General features: G+C 31.2%; 1 protein-coding gene across 9 annotated transcripts in view; it reads right to left on the bottom strand.

Annotated features, from left to right (window-relative positions):
* The window catches only part of LOC124359175 (complexin), a 746,642-nt gene that overhangs the window by 89,049 nt on the left and 634,437 nt on the right, over positions 1-23,156 (bottom strand). The window contains exon 1 of one of the 9 annotated variants that reach the window (XM_046811701.1): positions 4,073-4,188. The exons of the other annotated variants lie outside the window; for them this stretch is intronic. The gene's annotated coding sequence lies outside the window, so the exon portion shown is untranslated. Of the gene's footprint in view, positions 1-4,072; positions 4,189-23,156 lie in introns of those variants that run through there. 9 annotated transcript variants of the gene reach the window in all.

The following is a 23,156-nucleotide window of genomic DNA, read 5'->3' as shown; positions in this document are numbered from 1 at the left end:
GATAGTTTTGTGTATGGTAACTTAGATTCAACGTTACGTTATAAATAATTAGGGCTTCATAAAACTCTATGTACCTAATATTTTATTAGGTACATAAAACCAGTAAATAGAGTGGACCAAAATTAAGTTTTTGTGTTTTATAAGCAATGAAAATCTGCACATGACACAATGTTATTTCTTTCTATACTGAGTGGGTAACAGCAAAGGAAACCAAAAAGGTATAAGCATTTAAAATTTTCCCGAAGTGGTTCCAGGTCAGTAAATGATTTATTGCAGACACTTTTATATTCACAGCACCCGCTGAGCTTTCGTCTATTTCACAGCTGAAACTTGATGTAACCAATAAAATGTCACCTCGTAAGTTTTAAATTTAATATCTGGTTTATATTATTCAAAAAATAAAATATGATTTACTATATCTCCAAACCAATCATATAACATTACCCAAACGAAGAAATATATTGTTTTCAAATATAAATATATTAAAAATCACCATTTAGAAAACCTTTTGTAATATTATACTTATTGGCTAAAAAAAGTTTTACTTCTATCCGTCTGTCGGCACGAAATCTAAATAACAAACTGACTATAGACTTTTGCACGAAGCTTCATTTTTATCTGAGAGGCAACTAGTTCGATGATTGTTTGATGTCGTTCCATTCTATTTAGCTGAACGACAAAATTGCAGAATATAAAAAAAACTTGAGTAAAAGAACTAAGTACAATCATATCATTTTAACCTGCGACATAGTAACCCAGCTATTCGTAAAATATCTAGAGAAATATTTCATCTCTATACTTTACATTTCCATTAAAAATAATTGCCCATCCATGACATTTAGCTGAGCATCAATTGAAGCATCTCAACCCGTAGGCTGGAAAATATTGTCTGTAAAGAGAATGTAAAATTATCTTTCATTTATAAATTGTATGCATTTCTGTCCACAGTAGAGAAAAGCTATAGACTTGAAATTTTGCAAGCAACCTAAATGCAGCCTATTAAGCAATATGTAGATTGGTATTCTTAACTATTCTGTATAAAAATTGAAAACCAGGCCGTGAAATACAAATGTAGTATCAGTAAACATAAATTTACTTCCAAATGCGAACGTTTTTGCTACTAGTGGATTTAAATAAATTCTTTTCACACTCTAAAGCTTACATAGCAAAAATCAAAATTACGAAACGTAAAATGTTTATTGAATTAACAGATAATGTATGGTATTACTCGTATTTAATGCTAACTCTTCAGTACCGTCTAACGGATTGCTGATCATCATTTGACTGCAGGTTCTATTTGGTTCAATGACGACACAGTGTCCAAACTTAGCGATGAGTAGACTCTGTCAATAACTGTGAATAACCTATCTTATTAAATAAGGGATTAATATATACGATGTTGCTGATAATAACTATAAATTATATACTGATCTATTGGACTCACAAGGAAGAGAAGTCAGTACTTAAAGAGGACCTCACCTGCAACAGAGAGATTATGGATTAGATTCTGCAATATAACTTAATAACCTGTCAAATTCAATGTTTAATCATTCCGACCAATAAGGTTCCCTTATTCAGAATTTATAAGGAAACCTTTTTCCGATTTATTCGAATGTAATCATTATATTCAAGAAGCCTGTAATCAATTTGCATTTTATAAGCCTAATTTTATTTTCTTGAAATATGCAATTGAATTTATACTAAGAAATAAATTAATCACCAGCCCTGACAGTTTTAGCTAATATCAAAATAGGAGGGTAAAAACAATAAAAGTACATTTTCATCCCATAATATTTTATTATTAGTGTAGCAAACCTAAGAAAAATCGATAGTTTGTCAGATAAAAAAATATTTATTTTACAGTTTGACTAGTAGATAAAGAGATTGAAAATAAAGAGGTATTTGATCTACATATGGTTAGCTGACTATCTTCAACATTTTTTTCATTGGTGGTTTAACATCTAAAGGTTGGTTTTAGATGTTAACCTAGGATAAAGAAAACATAACATTTTTAACTTTTTGATATCTTCCCATTTTGACCTGCACTGCAACTAGATTGGGTGATGATAAATTTAGGGAATAAATGGGGAAATTCCTCTATCGATTGTAAGAAAAATAAGGTTGCGTGCTCATAAAATGTAGATTGGCCTCCAGCTCCTAGCACATTATAATAAGCTTTTTACAAATCTTATTGTGCTTTATAGAAATGGATACGATGGTGATATATTTGGACCACTGTAATGCTTCATTGATGTTTAAATAAACCGATAACAATGAAATATCCAAGTTTTATCAGCCAATCCAACAACGTAACTTCAACACATATGAACTAGATTACCTGATAATATTTCATGTGATTTTTACTGTATTTGTTTAGCCTACGATTTTATCGTTGTCATCATGATTACCCATAATAATATACAAAAATGGTTAACGCTTTGTTTTAAAATTTTACCGTTTGATTACAGAATCAATAAAGTCCTTTTTTTTACAAAGGGGGAACATGTTTCAAGTGACAAGTTTCGTACCTCTAGGACATTTCAATCAATATTTATCACACAGACAGACGGACAGATGACAGAACCTTACGAAGGATAAGCGGATTCTTAGTGATAATCATTTATTCGCAAATATACAAAAGTATATTATTTACATCCATTAGAGCAAGTTTCAGTAAATGTTGTTTTTTGTATAATGTTGGTGATATACTCGTATATTAGCAATACTGTTTTATTTGTGTACATAATATAAATATATATATATATATATATATATATATATATATATATATATGTGTGTGTGTAATTTATCGTAACATAAGTGGATTTATACACTGCAACTTACAAAATAATAAAGTAGAATGAGATGTATGTTTTTATTATTAACTTAACTTTGTTGAACTAAATAAGTCAATGGGATATCGGGTCATGCAGTCACTTGATAAATATATATATTGACTGCCTGTAAAACGGAAGCTATCAACGTTCAACTCGTAACGTGACAGAGGTGACAAATAGACTCAATAAATATTGTAAAAGCAATAAAGGAAGCTCAGGAAGCGATTGTGGAAGATTTCCGTGAGTAAAACTTGTGACTCGTGCACGACAATGCATCGATCAAACTTAGAGCGTCGCAAAGCGAACGTGCCGACCCACCGCGTCAGTATCCCCGGCGCGCAACCACTATGCGCATGCGCTACTTATTTATAAACTGTTAAATTAAAACTGGGATAAATATTTGTATTCAATAATCTGTAATAATTAAAGAATCGACGTAGTGAGTCAAAGAATGAACCTATAAACTTACTGAAAACTGTTATGCTACCATAGCAGTGTTTTTAAAATCACACAACTCTATCGTAACTTTGTGCTGTAATGAAAAGTATAACTAAAATATAATACTAAAATAAACGAGGCTGGTATCGCAAGGAAGATAAATACCCTTAAAATAATTGTTATTCTTTTTAATGGCTTTTAACATGTTTTATGCCAAACATTGAACGTACTAAAGTTTTAAAGCCTTAAACACATAAAGCTGCTAAGATATTGGTTAAAACGTTCTTTCTGAACTTTCTGAAGTTTCTTTACAGAACTGTGATTAAAAACTTATATAGATAAGAATTAAAATACAAAACAGTTATTTGTACTGAGAATAGTACTCTAAATTGGCTTACATTGATAGAAATTAAGTTTTACAACCTATAAATGTACACATAGTTTCAATTGTGGAGATAGTGAAAAATTTGATAACATTAATTTAAAAATCGTATATGATATAGAATTTTAAAACTTATCAGGACTTATAAAATGTGTAAATTAAGTTTAGAAATAATTGATGTATGTAAATAATTCCTAAAAATTCAATGTGTAATAATTTTGTACCAAAATTATTTAGTCTGTAAAAGTACCGCACTATGATGTAAAATCTAGGTTAGCCAATGCTGTCAACATTAAAAAACAGAAAGATAACTTTTGGCTAACTTAACCTAATATAATAACTTTGTAAACACTACATGAAAGTATTTTATTAGAGTAGTTAATGTTAAACATAGTTTATGAGAGTAGTAACATACCTAATAAAACCACATTGGTGGCGACGCGATGTAGCCGATGTCAAAACATGGCTACCATCTTGATCGCTACGGAGCCACTACTAACGGACTGCGGCAGAGTCGAGGTGACGTCACGGCCACCCCCACGGCCCCACCCCCTCACCCACCGCACCAGCACCCCTCCTCGGAGACTATTGTGTGCCATTTAATGGCATTTTAATTAAACGATTCTCACGATTCTTTGTTAGTTCTCAGGAATATTAAGAGGCGGATTGTACGGTGGGCGCGAAGGAATGATGATTGCAGCTCGCTGTGATCGGCTTCTGCGAGAATATTTGCTCTGAATACCTGATTCCTTACACCGGTCCTTATTGAAGTCTGGACTCTAGTATTTATAGAATATTAATAAATATATTTCGAATTTATTCAAACCACAGTTTAGTACAATATTTTACTGAATTAACTAATTTCTTTTCTTATTTGCCACATCAAATTTATTTCAAATTGTATTCTGGAATCAACTATAAGTATTACGTATGATTGTACTATCCTTTCAAAGAAAGTAGTAACACAGGAAGAGTATCTGCTTGCGTATGCATGACTACTAAAACGTGTAAAACAAGTGAAACAAAACGTAGCCATACTATATCCACACAACTCCAAAGAGTGTTCCACTTAAACTAAGTGAACAAGGCGTGTAACACAGCTCCTCGCTAATTAGCTGTAGGAGCTTCTGTAGATGCCACCTCACATCGTGTCCTTCTGTTTTCTGCACTCTCTGAAACTATGGAATTCTAGTAATGTAGTTCCATAATTATTACTTCGTGATTAATGTTACTCCAGCATAAAAACCTTATGTGCACATTTCACTAAGTCACACATAAGTAGGTTAAAATAACTTTTGTCTACGGGAATCAGTTGTACATTTTTCAGTGAATTGGTTCAACTTTTAAAATTTTTTCATAATGTAACCACCAACTATTTAAGAACAACGTAGAATTGCATCTAAATGATAAATTTGACATATAAACTACATTATTTTGAGAAAATTCATCCTTTAATTTACCACTAATCTAGTATCGCATAATCGTTTTGTATAGCTATTATATTGACATGTTTGTTATATATTTCGTAAAAAAATCATATCTTTGTAAGTCTTTTCAATTTATGATAACTATATGTTCGTGGTAATGCAATATAAAGCAAAACAAAATTAATGATGGATATATGACGCATATTTCATTGTGCTTTTACCGAAAAAATGTGTTATCATTGTCCAATTACTCATTTATGATAACTATATTTTCGTGGTAACGCAATGTAAAGCAAAACAGAGTTAACGATGGATATATGACGCACGTTTAATTGTGCTTTCACTAAAAAATGTGTTATTATTGTTGATTACTTCGTTATGTGTCGGATCTCTATCCATATATTACAATAGCCGAGAGCAAATCTACATTGCATAATGCATAATGACAATCTATTTTTTTTTAAACAAAGAAACAGATTATTCGCAATGGCTTAGTTTTAATGGGTGTCTAACTGTAACTTTCCATTTGTAACACAACTTTTTGAACTTGAAAAAACCGTCATATACCTAAAGAAAAGTTTAATTAGCGTCTGCCAACCCCATAAAGACTGAATATTTTGTTGGAAACTGTGATTTACATTCTTTGATGACGGTGACATTATATATAATTACTTGCTAATCGAAGATGAAACGTTTATAGACAGGCAAAACGTGATTAAATGTCACAATTATAACTCAGAAATACATTAAATGTTTAAATTGAACATAGATGTTTTGTTTTAATAGCTTTTAAATAGAGTCTAGTATTCTGTGTTGCAAATATGTTCTATAAGTTGTAATATATTGCAATTTCTAGTTGTTAGTTCAAAGGCAATAGCAATTAAAAGGTAACTTAGAAACTTCCTTTCATTTTTTTAAAGTAGCACGTACTATAATCGAACATTGGAAGCGAGGTAGAAGAGCAGATCAGATGTATATATGTATGCTTATATCTACGTCATCAAATTATACTTTATTGTAATGAAGACTATTGTTGTTCCTGGACATATTGCAACTTACTATCCCTCCCTTCACCATTGAATCCATCTCATAACAGCATCTAGTAAGTATTTCTTACAAATTCCTATAAGTATAAAAAAGAATCAATATTTGTACAATATCAAATCAAATCAAATCAAATCAGATTTTTATTGCCGGAACATTCTATAATGCATGGCAAAAGTCAACTTTTTACTTGCTAGAATTTTGTCATACACCCCACAATAGATCTCTTCAGACATACAATTTACAAATTTACATACATCCATTCATTCGCCAATGATTCCCACTTCCAGCGACGGATTCAGTCAGTCTTTTTAATTGGTGGTCTCCCAATCAAATGCTAAAAACTCGTCTACATTATAAAATGCTTGTGACACTAAAAAGCGTTTTCAAACGAGTCTTTAACACCTTGGGCGTTGGAGCGTTTTTTATTGAATTTGGTAATTTGTTGACGAAATGAACACCTGCCTGTGAAGGCAAGCGTTCATAAACCACCGTTCTGTGCCTACCAGTTCGGTAGTTATCTCTGCCTCTAGTCTCATACGCATGTATGTCCCGACCATTCGTCATGGTACATTTAGACATACAAAACAGAGTTGTTTCCAAGATGTAGAGACTGGGCAGCGTCAACAGTTGTAAATTTTTGAAGGCTTCCTTGCACGACTCTCTAAATTTCAACAGAGCGATAATGCGGATCGCTTGTTTTTGCAGCTTGAACACTCTCATAAATTGATTGTTTGCACAAGCTCCCCACAACACCAACCCGTAAGTGAGATGGGGGTAAATCAAGCCAAAATACGCCATCATTAGAACCTGAATAGGGCAGTATTTGGCTAGAGACCTCAAAACATAAATGCCTGAAGCCAATTTGGAGCAAACGTGATCGATGTATATAATAATCGATGTATATAATAATAATAATATTATATGTAATATAATAATCTGCTTGAGTGTATAAATTATTCGAAAGAGTGTACAGCTTTATAACAAAACATTAAAACCCTGGGAAAAGCTAAACAGACTGGCAAGCCCTAATTTCTAAATTCAGTTTATTATTAGCTTGCAGACACAATAAGTCAAGTAAGGTTTGTGTTTGTATTACTATTGATAAACATTGATATGTGTAAACAAATCTCCTAATTTTGGTAATCATGGTTGATCAATATTTAAATAATAACATTTCTTTAAGAAAAATGCCTATTTTACCTTTGAATTTAGCTCCATTAGTTTCAGTTCACCTTTCTTTTATTGCCGCGTCTGCTATCTGACGCTGGCTCAGACATAAGGCGACTCGGAAATCTGGTGTCTGTGCCAGCGACAGATACCAGACGCTGCAATAAAAGGAATGTGAACTTTAGCTAAACTCAAAATTCAAATTGAACACAGCAAGGTTATGTGTAAAAACGTCTGATTTATCTTGTTTAATACCATCCAAACATTTCATAACTTTTTTGTTACTTTATAAAATTGCACATGATATTCTTGAAATCTATGTAACAAAACACACTTCGTAAATAAGAAGTGAGGTAATATAACCGAGTATAAATATTATAGAAACTACTATAGCAAGCTTTTTTTAACTTCGGTATATTAAAAACCAACGGTGAGGTGTACTAATTACACTAAGTTAAAACATACAATACGAAATCATTCGGAAATTCAATTTGACAGTGTAGTTTGATGATGGAGTGTTATCTCAGACATATAACCTTTGATAAAAGCTCACAGATTGTTCTGGGATTTGATGGAGGTAAGCATAACTTTAAACCTAATCCAAAAGAGATACTACCGATTCATTTTGATCATAGTTTGGTAAATAACTGTATATCGATACAATTAGGTAAATAGCAATTTAATGTTTGTTGTATTTTATATTTTCCATCGACTTTCCATAACTAAAGCACAAGGAAAGTACGTTTGAAACTGGATTCGATAAGGGTAATGTTCCACCAGGGTGTAACTAAAGCACACGTTTATGTAAATGGGCCGAGCTGGGTCCTACAGCAGCGCACGCAATCTCACTCGTAGGATCCCAGCCGTGTATTTACAACACGGGTGTAACACCATTAGTTACAAACAGGCAGAACTATTATAACGGTACATACAGTTAGACCTGTCCCAGCATATATCGACATTATTGTCAATTCATCATAACAAATGCAACATTATTTAATTTATAGCTTACAATTAATAATGTCTTTCATTGCTTAAGTTTTGTTATTGACGGCAAACAATGATTCGTCGCAGTATAAGCCCTTTTTACATTAGTTTGTTATTTATGGATGATTTGAAGAGTACAGGGTTCTAGATATTTTGCTAGATATTAATTATGTGTTACAAAATTAAACGCTCACGTTTCAAAGGTTGGGATCCATACTCTTCTTCAGAAAGGAAAAAAGCCATAAAGCATAAGATTTCAATAGTTGTTGAACACTATCATCTAACAACTGCCCACATAATATTGCGACCATGTTGACTAGTTAATACACAATACCACACATAGGCACAGTAGGATAACTAAAGTGGCAAGCACAAACAGTTGATAACTAAAAACATATAGCAATAATTAAAAAAAGTCAGATTTAACGCCGTAATAAATCTTAAGAATTCGATTATATTGCCTATTCAATAAGGAAAATTCCAAATGGCCTTTAGTAAGGAAACTCCTCAAAATTATCTTATCCAATGATCATACAATATTTAACGTGTTTTTCGAGGAAACCAGTGGATTTTTAAAGAATGGCTACTTGAAATAGTCATTACCTACTTTGATGTCGTGCAAAGTATCTAAATAACGAAAATATGTGTCAAAATCACATGGTACATATAGTTGTACCGAAGAAACACACATGTCGAAACATAAACACACCCTATATAATCTGTATTCGCTAATACATGAATTCGATAGAAAAGACAGATATAGTGAACATTAAGTCAAGAAAGTACGAAATTCAGCTGTTGCGTAGTTAAAAAACTAAAACAATGATTTTTACACTTATCTGTTTCACTAAGCTCAAAGTTTCCTTATTCAACGACCCAGTTGTATTACGGCTTCATCAAAGTGGTTCTTTGTTTAGCTAGAAAGGATAATACTTAATTTTTGCAGGTGAATTACTCCGTACGTCAATAAGATTCTTATTCTGGAGTTTTACGTATTGCTGAAATTTATCTCATAGATTGTATTTTATTATTAAGGAAATAACTGTACTAAGAGCTTTTCTTTGGTGTTCTATCCTAGATGGGATCTTATCTAGGTAGAACAAAGGCGTGTTGACACACACTGGTTCTGACAGGAAGCGTATTGCATATTCCGTGCCGCAGGGATACTTTCTTGTTCTTTCGTGCTATATAATATTAAAACTCCAATTGAAACTTTAAGTTTTAGAGTAATACTAAATGACGTTAGTAATGTTTTCCAAACTATATAAAAACCTAACTAGGCTTTTTACGAAAGGTTACTTAGTTGATCTGACTTAAAAACCACCCCAACGAATAAAATTTTGTACGAACAATACTAAAAACTATTATACTGGATGTGTTACTTTCGAAAAAACGCAACTTTAACAATCTACGAGAAATATCAATGAAAGGGACATAAGTACCATACTCGAACAATATAAAAGTTTCGTAGATAGTTTACCACTAAAAAATCTGCCTATCACTCATCTATATTGAACCCTGGACAAGATCCTACATCTAAACTCTAACGTCCCACGTAAACGTCAATATTGCGTTTTTAAATACTGCTCATGTTTCTTGTACATTTCAATATAAGATGAACAAATGCTACTTTATTAATGCTGTTGTGGTGTTTTGATATTGAAGACGTAAGTCATTTAAGAAAACTAAATATTTTTTAATTTTAATGTTAATTTAATATTAAATAAATTTATGTTTATATTACAATTAAAATTTTCTTCTTCAACCCTTATTATGAATCTTATATTCAGTAGATTAATTATGTTAAGATTGCGTACGGAGAAGTTCTTACAGTAAAAGATACAAATAATTAACTTGTAGTAATTGAAAACCAATATAAACTACATCACCGTTCGAAGAAACATGCATGCAAGTATAAGAAAGCGCATATACCTACTAGATTACGAATTTACAAGTTAGTAATGGATGTATTGATTGAACTTTATTACACCACGTGGCGCCAGGTGAGAAGAGACTTAGATAAAAGCCAAGGAAATGACAGCCACTCTCAACTCAGACCTGTTTCACACTCAACTGACCTCTTTTCGACGGGACTTTGATGTACTCTTCAGAGGATGCACCTGGGAAAAGCTTAAATAGTACGAAATAACTTATTTAACCTCAATCGTTGAGGAAATGTTTGACTTTCGGTATATATGTTACAATATTAAAAACTGATTTATTTTGTACACTCATTGTTACGTATTGTTTGAATGGCGTGTTAAAGTTCAAATTTAACTTACACAACCGTATATAACTCATGGACACTTCTTGTGAAAAATTTAAAAATATTACAAATTTATACTAGAAATACATATCCATAATAAGAAAGTATCATGTTCACTGTATTCAAGGACAACGGAGTGTTGAATTTATCTTCTATTAAAAATTACTTTTCTTAAATAAAAATCCGCCAAGTGTTTTGTGGAAGTCAAGGAACTTCCAATGGTTAAATGGACCAACAAGCATTTTATATAAATTTTATTAAAGAATATATATATACACATATATATATATATATATATATATATATATATTATATATATACTCGTTATGTAATATAAATAATGTATAATATATTATATTACAGGCTCGACCGGTAAGTGGGATATTCGGGTTCGGATCCCGGCAGAGCAATGCATTTTTGAGATTCTGAAAATGGTTTATTTAAAATAATATAAAACAATATTTATAGACTGACTTTATATTATGAATGCAAATTTCAGATCAAAAGTGTACAATAAAGATATCAAATATACTGTATAGAAGCAAAATAATTTTTATCAAACATATCATATATTTTTAGTATTAGTTAATTTATAAAATGTATTATAATTATAATACATATTATAATGACTTAATTATAGATATATTACAATGAAGATGTCATTTAAGATTGGTATATTATAATATATTTTGGTAAGTAACCTTATATTTATAATAGGTTTTTAAAACAAATGTGTTCTACCTTTAAAATTGATTTCAACAATTATTTATGTTATTTTCTGGACTTTACTAAATGTATTCAGTAAAAATCATTTTAAAAAGGTACATTACACACTAAAAATAATTCCTATAGTCACACTTATTATCATAGTGCACAGATTTTACATCCTTAAAACGTGAAAAATACCTGTTTTCAACTGATCAATGAATTAATTTTGTTAAAATAACAACTTCAAACATATTATAAAATTATTGAATATCGAAAACGAGGTTCTGAGAAATAATACTTCTCCTATTAATAAGGATAAGATTTAGTCTTAATGGTAAGGGTAACTGTATTAGATTTTCTTAGCACATCATGGTAAAAACTTTCCTAAATCCTGTTATCTTTTTAATTTTAATTTATGAACATAAATCAAAGTATTAAGTAATATAACATATAATGTCACTATTTTGTAATTAGTTGATAAATGTTTTCATGATAAAACTAAAAAAGATCTTAAAAAAAACAAGTTGGGATATTGCTATTAATATTTTGGTATGAAGCGTGTACTTTCTTAAACACACAGAGGCCATCATTGCGATTTTGAAAACTATAAATCTGACAGCTTGGAGATTTAAATTGAACGTCTTCGTTTTTGGCAATGCAAAAATTTTTAATTGAAATTTGTTTTTAATTGCCACCATTTTCTAATATAGTGGTACACTTTACTTTTTCTTAGGGCCATCTATAGTATATTACTATTTTCTGTAGAAAAAGTAAGTTTGTGTTATTTTGTTTTACGGATTGCTTAAATGTAAGAATAAACTAATATGGCTCAATTGTGAATTCAGTATTAGAAATTAGGTTTGGAATGAAAAGGCACAGAAAGTAAATACAACTGTAATGTAAACCTCATAAAACAGTGGTTTAGAGCCATTTACCCATTTTTCTTAAGAAGTAGCTCCGTAGTTTTGTCACGCAAAGAAACTGCATTATTTAATATTGGGTGTGAAGAGAAGGGATATTTCCTCCCTTTTCGCACTTCAGGCTTAGTTTGCGGTTTGCTCTCATTGGTAAACCACAACATTCTCTTAATTGTTCATGTTCCAAATTAGGGGGATGTCTTGACCATATCTTTCTTATACTATGCACTAATGCGAACCTTACGACATTTCATTCAATATATTCTAATTTCTAATTCTAATCTAAGCATTCTAATTTGCTATCGCAAATTTTTCAGAAAAAAAACTCTCACGGTCTGGCAAATTATACCATATCAAAATCACCTTTTTCACATTGATTTGAAAATTTTCCAAAAACCACCCCTACCCCCCAAAAACTACCCTTTTGGGGAGTTTTAGAGATTTCAAAATAATTTCTCCAAATTCTTTGGGGTAGAAATAGGGGGGTTTAAGTTGTTACGAATAATCTACCTCGTTTGGTTTGGCCGCTATACGTACTGTACGGGTGGTCTGCCTCACCCTGTATATATATATATATATAATTTTCTTCAGTATTGTATTTATTTATTTATTTATTTATTTATTTATTTATTTATTTATTTATACAGGTTGTCACCATTTTTACAAGTAATATAATAATAGATCATGTTCCACAAGATGGCAATATATACAATCAAAACAAAACAAAACTTCATCTTAAGTGAATCATACTCATGCAACAGGAGAGAAGCCAAGAAAATTATGTAGGCTACATGCAAACAATACAATATGCCAAATACAATATGCTAAACACAATAAGCTACTAGGCATAAATAAACAACTGACAGACATGCAATACATTTGATTCATTATGACTAGTTCATACACGAGCAGTCTGTATAGATTCATATACCATCAAACAAATTAATACAACAACCAACAACATGCAACCAGTACATGCCATTAATATCTAAAATATACAGTTTATATACAAAATAAATATATTAAGTAATAAATAACAATAATATCTACATAGAAAAACACATTGAAAATAACTGCAATATCGGCAAGGTGCAATAACTATTTACGAAATATAGTAGGGCAATAATCAACAAATACAGTAACTAGTACAATTCAACAATAAAATACAAAAGAGCTATAAAACGAACTGGTATAACAATGCTCTAACTATCCAGTATCAGATAATGCTTACGTAGTGTAGCCCAATAATAAAAATATCCTTTTCAGCGATGACACACTATTGCAAAAAAAGTCGTGGTGATGGCAGATTAGGTTACCAAGCCGGTGTAATCTGGGGATGACACTGTGAAATTCATAGTTGGTGGAGCAATGCTGTACACAGAAGATGTCCAGAGACCGAGTTCTACCAGGTACTCTGAGATTAATGAGGTGGAGTAACTCCGAGCAATCGACATCGCCAGTGAGGATCTTCTGTAGAAACACCAGGTCATGCAGTCTCCTTCTCGCATATAATGGAGCCAGCCCCAATTGATCCGCTACCAACTCCAAGGGAACTTCACTATAGTTGTATCCCAGCTTGGTACCAATTATCCTAACAAAGCGATCTTGTATGCTCTGGAGTCGCTGAATATGTCCAAGTTGGTAGGGACACCACACAACACAGCCGTACTCCAACACAGATCTAACTAGCGCTGTATATACAAACTATTCCAAGCAAAGTTTACCATTTCACGATATGTAACACTATAAATGATTAAAAACATTCAAATCTCTAGATTGCCCAATTTGGCTGTTTGATTAAATAAAAGACTGTTTTAAAAACATCACTACAGGTAAGACCTTACATTTAGTACATTTAGTACGTATAAATGCTTACTAAAAATTAAAAGCATCCTGGCACCTTTTTTAATTCCCCAAAGTTAATAGAGTACCATTTCTATATAGGTCACAGCACATCTTGAAAGCAGTAATTTGTGCTACTGGCACTGGCTCAGAGGAGACGGGTGACATGTTAGGATGCTTCAGAGGGAATCCTCGGTAATTAACAGGGAATATTTTGCTTTATTCTTCAGTTCTCGTCATAATACTTTAATATTATTATAAGTTGAGTTACTTCTCTGCCAGTATAATTACTCTGACGTGTTTTAAATAAATAAAATTATAAGGAATGTTTAATAAGAGTACATTGTTGTCCTTACCTGTATTATAGATGATTTAATTGAAACAAAATCTGGCAAAAATTCTCCAATGATTCAACATGACTTTAAAACATTCTGAATATAAATTAAAATAAAAAATATATTATATGAAATCATCAATTAGAGCGGGATAGATTATTGCCCTTTTCGTTGCCCATCTTCATCATGTTCTGTCACACACACAGACACACACACACACCAACACACACCAACATATATATATATATATATATATATATATATATATATATATATATATATATATATCGGCGGATATATTGGACGGAGTAATTATCGGAGTATCCATCCCAAATTTTTGAGAAAGGCGCTCAAGGTGTTCTATGTGTCTCAAAAAATCATCAACGAGAAACATCAGCGTGTGCATAGCCTTAAGTGATTTAAACCTTTCCAAAGCTACTCTATATAAAATTACTATATTTGAGAATAACCCACAATATTTTGATTATATTCATAGAAATTAAATACGATAGTAGCTAAATGTGCACTCTTTATAAAGTGCATGTCTAATGAACTCTGAACATATAAGTTAAATATTAATATAATTGAACAATTTTCGTAGACTGTAAAGCATTTAAAATTGTTTCAAAGGTTTTTCTAAAAGTACAGAATGTTTGTATACCCTTCGTTTATGAAAATAAGCGATATACGTGAGTTTCTATATAGACTACTAGAATATAACACACTTTAATTTGTAAACATTTTTCATAAAGCATATACAGTACAATACATTTACACGTTTCCACATCTTTTACATTATATTTTTATCCATAGGACTTGCTATGGGCAGAGAACATGAGTGAGGCCAAGTGTGTATTCATTATTATATTACTAAACCTTATACCTAAATTTAATGTGATAAATATCTATGTGATTGAAACTCGAAAAGGTATTGAATAATGTTCGCAAGACATTTGGAAAGTGTAAGTACATTCTTTGACTATTAAGACAAGTCCTTTTTAATTTAGCAAGAAATATCACGAAATTTTAATGTCACAATTAGGTTACTGAGTTTAGCAGTTTGTGAATTGCAGCTACGTCACGCTTAATCTTCTGTGACAAGTTTCATTAAGTTAAGCAATCTGCGCCTGGCACTTATTTTCGTTTTTAAACGTACAGGCGATCTTCGAATGGACTAAAGTTCCTTTGTCACAGTTCACGCTTCTTCGTTTCTAAAATCAAGAAAATAAACAAATATTCTGGGTGCTATAGTTGAATTTTCCTTGTTGTTCGGGTCAAAAAACACATATAAGTAGATGTGAAAAGCCTACTTCAGTGAAAATGTGTCTACTTATAGCCCCTTGGTATAAGAAGTAAAGATAAGAATCCCTACTTCCAGCTGTGTCTTGTTATTAATAGACCAAATTTGGTACTAAATACGTCCGATATACGTCATACCTTTTCCTAAATTAAGTATGATGAGCTCACTTGGTCACGATGAACGGTCTGTCTAAATTATGGAGCAAAAAGTACCGATTCGGGCTGTGAATCACTATTCAAAAAAATCTACTGTGTTGCAGTATACCTTTACTGTACGACTAATCATTCTTGAGATCATAAGAGAAAACATACGCGGACACACGAAAACAGAAAGGAACTTTAAGGACCTTTCTAAAAAGCTAACTTCTAAAAAAGGACTACCTAAACGAAGCTAAATAAATAATGAAGTGTATAATATTTACTTTACAAATAACCTTACATTAATATAAACTATTTCTGGAATCAATGAGTAAAAACGATAGAGTAATACGAGTCAAAGACAGCAAAGTTATAACAAGAGTAGATCTCTGATGTTGTGTGGTGGTGTGAGAGGAATAGGAGGGGGAGGACGCCTGATACAGACAGCTTGTACGGTAATTTATCAGCCATTTAGATGATAACTGGCCTAGTCCGGTTTTGTCCTCTCTCTGACTTGGCTTAGTATCTCCTGTCAGTAGCTACGTGAACTTGACAAATATGCTTCGAACCACTTATATATATATATATATATATATATATATATATATATATATATATATATATATATATAATTTTAATTTATTAGAGTTAAAACTCTTAAAAATCACTTTCACAACATAATAAAACAGAAAACACCTATAATTGTATTGCTAAATAAACTGCTGAAAGCTGAGACAAATAATACCAATACAGTGCCTACATTGTTTAGTATAAAGAAATAAATGCAATTAGAGGTATAATCTGTCTGTGAAGTTATAAAATAGATAACCGCTTGTATGCTAGTAGGAATGAATATTCATAATTATTATACTATACAGTTATCTTCTTAATAAAAAAAAGTAATACACCAAATTTATTCAAGCTTCAAACTGCTGGAATTACTAACAAAATTCTGATAGGCCAAAGTCTGATAGACCCATTTAGAACTATCTAAACATATGCATAACCGAACACGGAACTACTGATGCAATTAACTTCATTGTTTCACCGAAACAGTTCCATGTCCAACTTTATGTAGCTGTGATTGGACTTATAAGCATTAAACAATAGCCTAGTCTGATATCTATTACTGTATATCACAGTACGATTTGTCCTAAACGTCATTACGGTTATTTTTCCATGAGCCTGTTAAGTTTAACCTTTTTTATGTTTAATGAGATGCATCAATGAACAAAATACTGTTTCTTTTATAGCTCTTGCTCAAATAGTCCTACCATTCCAGAAGATCCGGGTATTATACAAAACACAATATTTAACAAAGTTTTAAAATTATTTCAGCTCAATTCTACAATTCGTTTTAAATCTTTTTTAATAACTAATTTACTTTAATTAGCACATTAGCATGTAGCTACTATAATACGGTTTGTATCTAAATTGAAATTATTTTAACAAATTACTGTACAACGACCAAGACTTAATTCATTGAAGAGCTAAAATAATGACAAATGTTCGGAAATAAGAAGATTTCAATTAACTACTGTGAAGTAAAGTTTAGTTTCGTGAGTTTGAACAACCTTCTTTATAGATTAATTTAAATATCATTAGTTACCTTGTCTAATAATTGGAATGCATAGATTTTTCACATGTACTAGTACAAAGGTAAAGTTTATACATTATACACAAAAAAATTTTCATTGGTTCTTAAACGATTTTATGATCACAGGAAAAACTATTATTATTAGTCAAGATATAACACAAATTTCTTTCCATTTTGTAATAGACAGGTATATTCTATTTCATACAAGGCATTCGCATTCGCACAAACACAGGAGGGAAAAAACACATTATTTTATTTCTTAATCAAAACCGTAACAAGACATATGTTGCTCGTATAATTTTTCTCAGCAACATTACCTATTTTTCTGATGATTCGGGAATGGTCCGGTTTTGATACCAATCTACCCTCTTTAAACAAACGTAAATTTCGACTTCATATATAGAACAAGATGTCCTCATTGACTGGCTAACTCATCTACGTAGAAAAAATCACTAAAGATGGAGACAGGAAATTAGGTACATTGGTTTATCTTGTGCTATAGAGGTTCACTAAGGCCGAATTTTTGTTTTCTATATAAGGGTTCCAACCTACTGGCCTCAACATTTGTGACGGTTTCAATAAGAAATGAATTTCGAACATAATATATTAATTATATATACCTGTCAAAATGTAATAGACTATTCTTTTTAAATAATATAATATGACACGACATCATATGTTTCATTAGTTTAAGAACTATTTTTTATTTGTATGATTCATTCGAACTAGAAGCGGTGATACACACGTAAAGTCTAGACTAAATGCGATTCGTAATTTTGCTTACAATCTGAAGCTCTTAGTAATGAATACTAAAACTAAACGTGTCTAAAACACGCCTACTTCCGTTTAACAGTTATACATTACATCGTAAGTGATGTAACATGTGCCTTTGACTTTAGGACTTCTCCTAAAGTGGCTAAAATATTTCAACTGGTACTGAAATCGTGTTAGCTATTCAATAAAATATCATGAGGGTATTGGCGAAACATTCCAATTATTGTAGTTACTTATAGTAACCTCTTCACTTCCCAACTTCAGGGGTCTAAAACACTGCTGCTTAAACCTATATCTAAAACTACTCATTATATTTGAATATCTTTCAAAGCCTTTCACTTGTCTCAGAAGTGATAAGAATGTTATTTTTAAATAAAAGTACCTATTGCGTTCCTGGTTTCTGGTATAATACTGTTTGCGAATCCGAGGGTAGCTGGTAGTAATTTTTTAATTCCCTCTCCTATGGCTATAAAACGATATTAGAAATTTTTCTTTTCTCATATCTACCCAACACTCGAAATACAAAATATTTGAGATAATCTAAGTATATCATTATTATATCTTGTTTTTTATATTTGGTGTAAATATATTTAAAGAACAATAAACTTTAAAAACATATTTAAATTTGAAGAAAGATGATCCAATTCAGCTTTAGGTCCTACCGTGTAAACACTGGGATTGTAGAGATACATACATAGATTCCAAATTGCTATTGTACTCAGCATAATTGCTTAATCTTAAAGATATATTTAAATATGGCGATCTAGGTTAAAACACTAAGCAATTTTAACTATTGCTTTATGGATATTTACAGAGTTTTATGGTGAAGAATAACGATATTTCCAAGAATGTTAACTAAATGGGATCTCAAAATGGGTGGGTGACCGCCAAATTATCCTGTCAAACCCTTTGTCTTCCACCATCAATTCGTATTAGTTTAGGGGTAAAGTTAGTTTATTATATTACACACAGGAATAGATTAAATACTAAGTATGTTTATGTTTGGAAATTAAATGAATTTCATTACACTATATCCAATTATTTATCTCAGTTAGGTCAAGGGTTTCCATACGGTTGTGGCATTAAAAGGTGACATTTTTGGACACCATTAAATACGAATTGCCACTCTAGTCTCTAACATACCGACATGGAAACTTGTACCCACGCTCGTATGATGTAACAACGGTTTAAATTAAATTTCAAAAGTTTAGTACATAATAAATAATATGATGAATATTTTATAAATAAGTTAGCGCCCGTCAAGTAAATATTCTAAAGATAGGAGTATTAACAATATAATTTATTTCAACAAATCTATAAGACAAATTAGTATTTCTAAATATCTTCTCAGAAACAAGCCTAGATATTGATGGCAGAACAATTTATGTAAAAATATGTATAAAGGAAAGCTGAAGTAAGAGCTTGATAAGATTTTGGATGTATGAGTACATACATTGTGCACCATACACAAGTATGTGATGCGTAAATAATGATTGGTTATCTGAGTTTCCTAGGTTTATCTGAAGATCAGTCATGGTGGAAGATTGTTTTTACAATATTCATGTATGCACATGTATTAGGGAAAATACAGTAATCATGGCGTCCAATCGTTCATAGCAGGGATCTGTTTTGAAGCACTCATAAGTGGGTGTCGGAATGTACCGAATGAAGCTGGATTTAATGTATAACACAGTCGGTGTTTCTAATGAAATATGCTTCCAGCAGAAAACATCAGTGTCAAATGATAAAGAAAGCAAAGTATTTACCGGAAGAAAGTGCGACTGAAACTGTAATTGGTAATATATTAGTTGTGAAAGATAATGAAATATAATCTTCATGTTTTCGCTAGTGAGCATTCTTTAATTGAACGATTATATAAGTCATGATAACCATTAAATGTAATTCTTTGACGATAAGGGAAAAACTGTAATTGTGAAGTTATTTTTTTATATACTTCATTAGATTATTATTTACTGCACAATTTACTAATCATCCAAAAATATGTTTTAAAATTTTTCATATCATCATACGTATTCTTTTAATATATATGGAATTGTGCACATACTTTTATTATATGTGGCTATTACTAATTAGTTACTATACCATTTACTGTGATAAATATATAAAAACAATTTAGCTTACAGATAGAAGAGAATAAATTAGGCCTAGAATAAAAACTATATATTCTTATTCTCGAAATGTAAAAATGGAAAATGAAAAGTAGAATAAAAAGACCTAATGCAAATAGATAGTTACCCTGCAATACATTTCCGGTGGCTTTCCACCCTAACGCCGCATAATTTGTTTATGCAAATTTATTTCCGCCCTTCAACTTCACCAATAAGCTCGAACTTGAAGCTGTTACTGGTATTCATCTCTTTCGATATTGAAAAATTCGTACAGCTACTTTTGTATTAACCTCCTCTTGTGTCAATTTGACAAACTGTTACTGTGTTCAAAAATATGATGTCTGGATGATTTTTATATTGTAGAATAAAACGTAAAGAAGAGCAAGTATTTATTGGGACCAAAAGATTGTAATGCGTTATTTAAGTACTTGGTAATAACATATTATTCGAAAGACAATTTAAATTTAAAATGAACGTGATCCAATCTATTTTAGTTACGCTCTATTTCATAACAGTCTAAAAATATTTTTATATTTTTATCCGTTACCTATTGTTTATGTCTTCTTTATGTTTTCATTATGAGCCTTAAATATGTAGTCAATATGACATATATTATATATACAATTAATAAAATAATTATTTTCCTGATATTGTGTCAGTTTGTATATACCTTTTTTATGTGTCGTGGTTTTGGATGTGCTATTTCTTTTGTAAGGTTTTCAGTACATATCCTATTTATTTTGAGATCATATAACTTATTATGTTAAAGTGCATTTAAAAATGTATTTATATTGATCATGAAAGAACTAATGTGCATGCAAGAAGTATTCAATGTAACTCCAAAGTATAAATTATGTAACATGTTCTCAACCCACACATGCTCCTTGAGCGCACGGGATTCTATTGTACATTTTTATGGAAACGTAATTAGATTTTGGAAGACGTTTAAGCATAAGCTTTATGTAATGGTCAACACGTTGCATGACGTAGAATATATAATTGATCATAAGGAATGTAGGAGGTTCTAAAAAGGCGTTTAAACTCCAACATATTAGATCCTAGTTCACATTTAAGGGGTCATTTAGCTATTGCTGTGACTAAATTTAGGATATAGCTACACATTGGTCTCTTAGTACACTGATATAAACTATGCGTAGACTGTAATTTTTGTCTTCCTATTGCCTATATTATTATACAGCACACACCGCATACATACAAGAATATTTATAAATGATTGTAGCATGAGGTCGATTGCATGTTTGTAAGTAGCAGCTAGTCACGCAGCGTGTTCTTGCCTGTCAAAACATGCAAAATATCGGACAGTTTAACCTGTAATATCACGATACAAAATGTTCAAGGGGACTTCGACTTTTGTGAAAAACGTTGCCTAACTTGTACCTGGCACGGTATGTTACCCAAATAGTGGAGATACGATTTAGCTGTTGATAACATTGGTTACTGAATTTTTTTATATTTTACGTATTATGTTATAAAAAAGTATTAGAAATACAAGCGTAGTCTAAACTCATTAAGCTTAAAAATTGGAGATTATATTTTAGTTTGGTATCCTTTTCCAGAGTATTCATTAAGTGTTATTAGATGCTATCACATATTATAATAAATCAAAGAAACACCTTTCACAGTTTAACACTTAAATAAAGCATTTTCTCAACACTAAGAGGCCCATTGTTGATATATTATTGTTTCACTAATTTCAAAAGTTTAACGTAGCATTCATAAGGTCCGCAGACATTATTATCATACCGTCATCTATGAACGCTCTAATATATTCTCTATTTTTATAAAGACATAGAACACACTGCAATCAAAATAAGTATTAGTGTTCAGGGGTGGGATAAGGAATTCATAAAGATTTCATAAAGAGTGAAAGTTTCCGCTGGGAGAGGAGCTGCACGTTTTGCGTTTGTTTACAAACATTGGACCCTTTAGTATTCCATTGTGGTGAGAGAGTCAAACACAGTCAGGCATCTCGGGTAAATTGGTTCAACCGTACTTTGAATAACAATAGGATTACACCAACGAACCGAGGCTTCGTCTTTGTGATGGCAAGCTTATAATGTTTTTAATTAAAAGTATAAATTTCTTTTGTAGCAATAAGTGTTTTAATGCTACAGTAAAATGTTAATAGTTTAGAAACAAACCCAGACTTAAGTTTACTTGGTTATATTATGTATTTAAAACCTAATCTCCATTTTTCTGAGCAATTAACCTTTGAACTTTATAGTATCCCACTATTAACATTATTTTTCTTTAGAGACTAAGAGACGGGAGCTAACATTATAAGCAAACAACTTGGTATTTCTTGATCTCGATGAAGGGATTTCTCATAAGAAAGAAATCAATCGTAAGCCTCACTATTATTGGTGGCGTTCGAAGGGATGGGCGTGTTGTAAGGGTTAAAAAATTTAAACAAAATATTTAAAAGGTTTTTTTCCTTGGCTTCAAAAGACTGCGTATATTTCAGAATACTTTTGTAAAATTAATCAAGTATTTTATGAAACATCCATAACTTCAATACTTCAACTACTAAGTTCACGTTGCTTAAAACAATTCCTTCATATGCTCATAAGATTGTAGGTATCAAGAGGAAGGTCTTTCTCATTGTTTTTTCTAAATAGTTTTAAGATTATTCGTCCTGTAGACGTTAACTTTCTAAACTAATATTTAATTAAATATTATCCTGTAGATATTAGAATCGATTATATTAAGTTAAGTTATGCATGTCTGTTTTTATTTGTTGGTAGAGCAAGAACTATGCTACATTAATGCAAAAACACTTTAAATAACATCTAAACATTGCACTCTAAATACCCGCCTCTATATGGAGAAGATATAGTTTTAGCTT

Source organism: Homalodisca vitripennis, chromosome 4, assembly GCF_021130785.1.
Source record: "Homalodisca vitripennis isolate AUS2020 chromosome 4, UT_GWSS_2.1, whole genome shotgun sequence".
Taxonomy (NCBI): Eukaryota; Metazoa; Arthropoda; class Insecta; order Hemiptera; family Cicadellidae; genus Homalodisca; species Homalodisca vitripennis.
The sequence above is the reverse complement of the archived record's forward strand: the minus strand, read 5'-3'. Positions and strand labels throughout refer to the sequence as shown.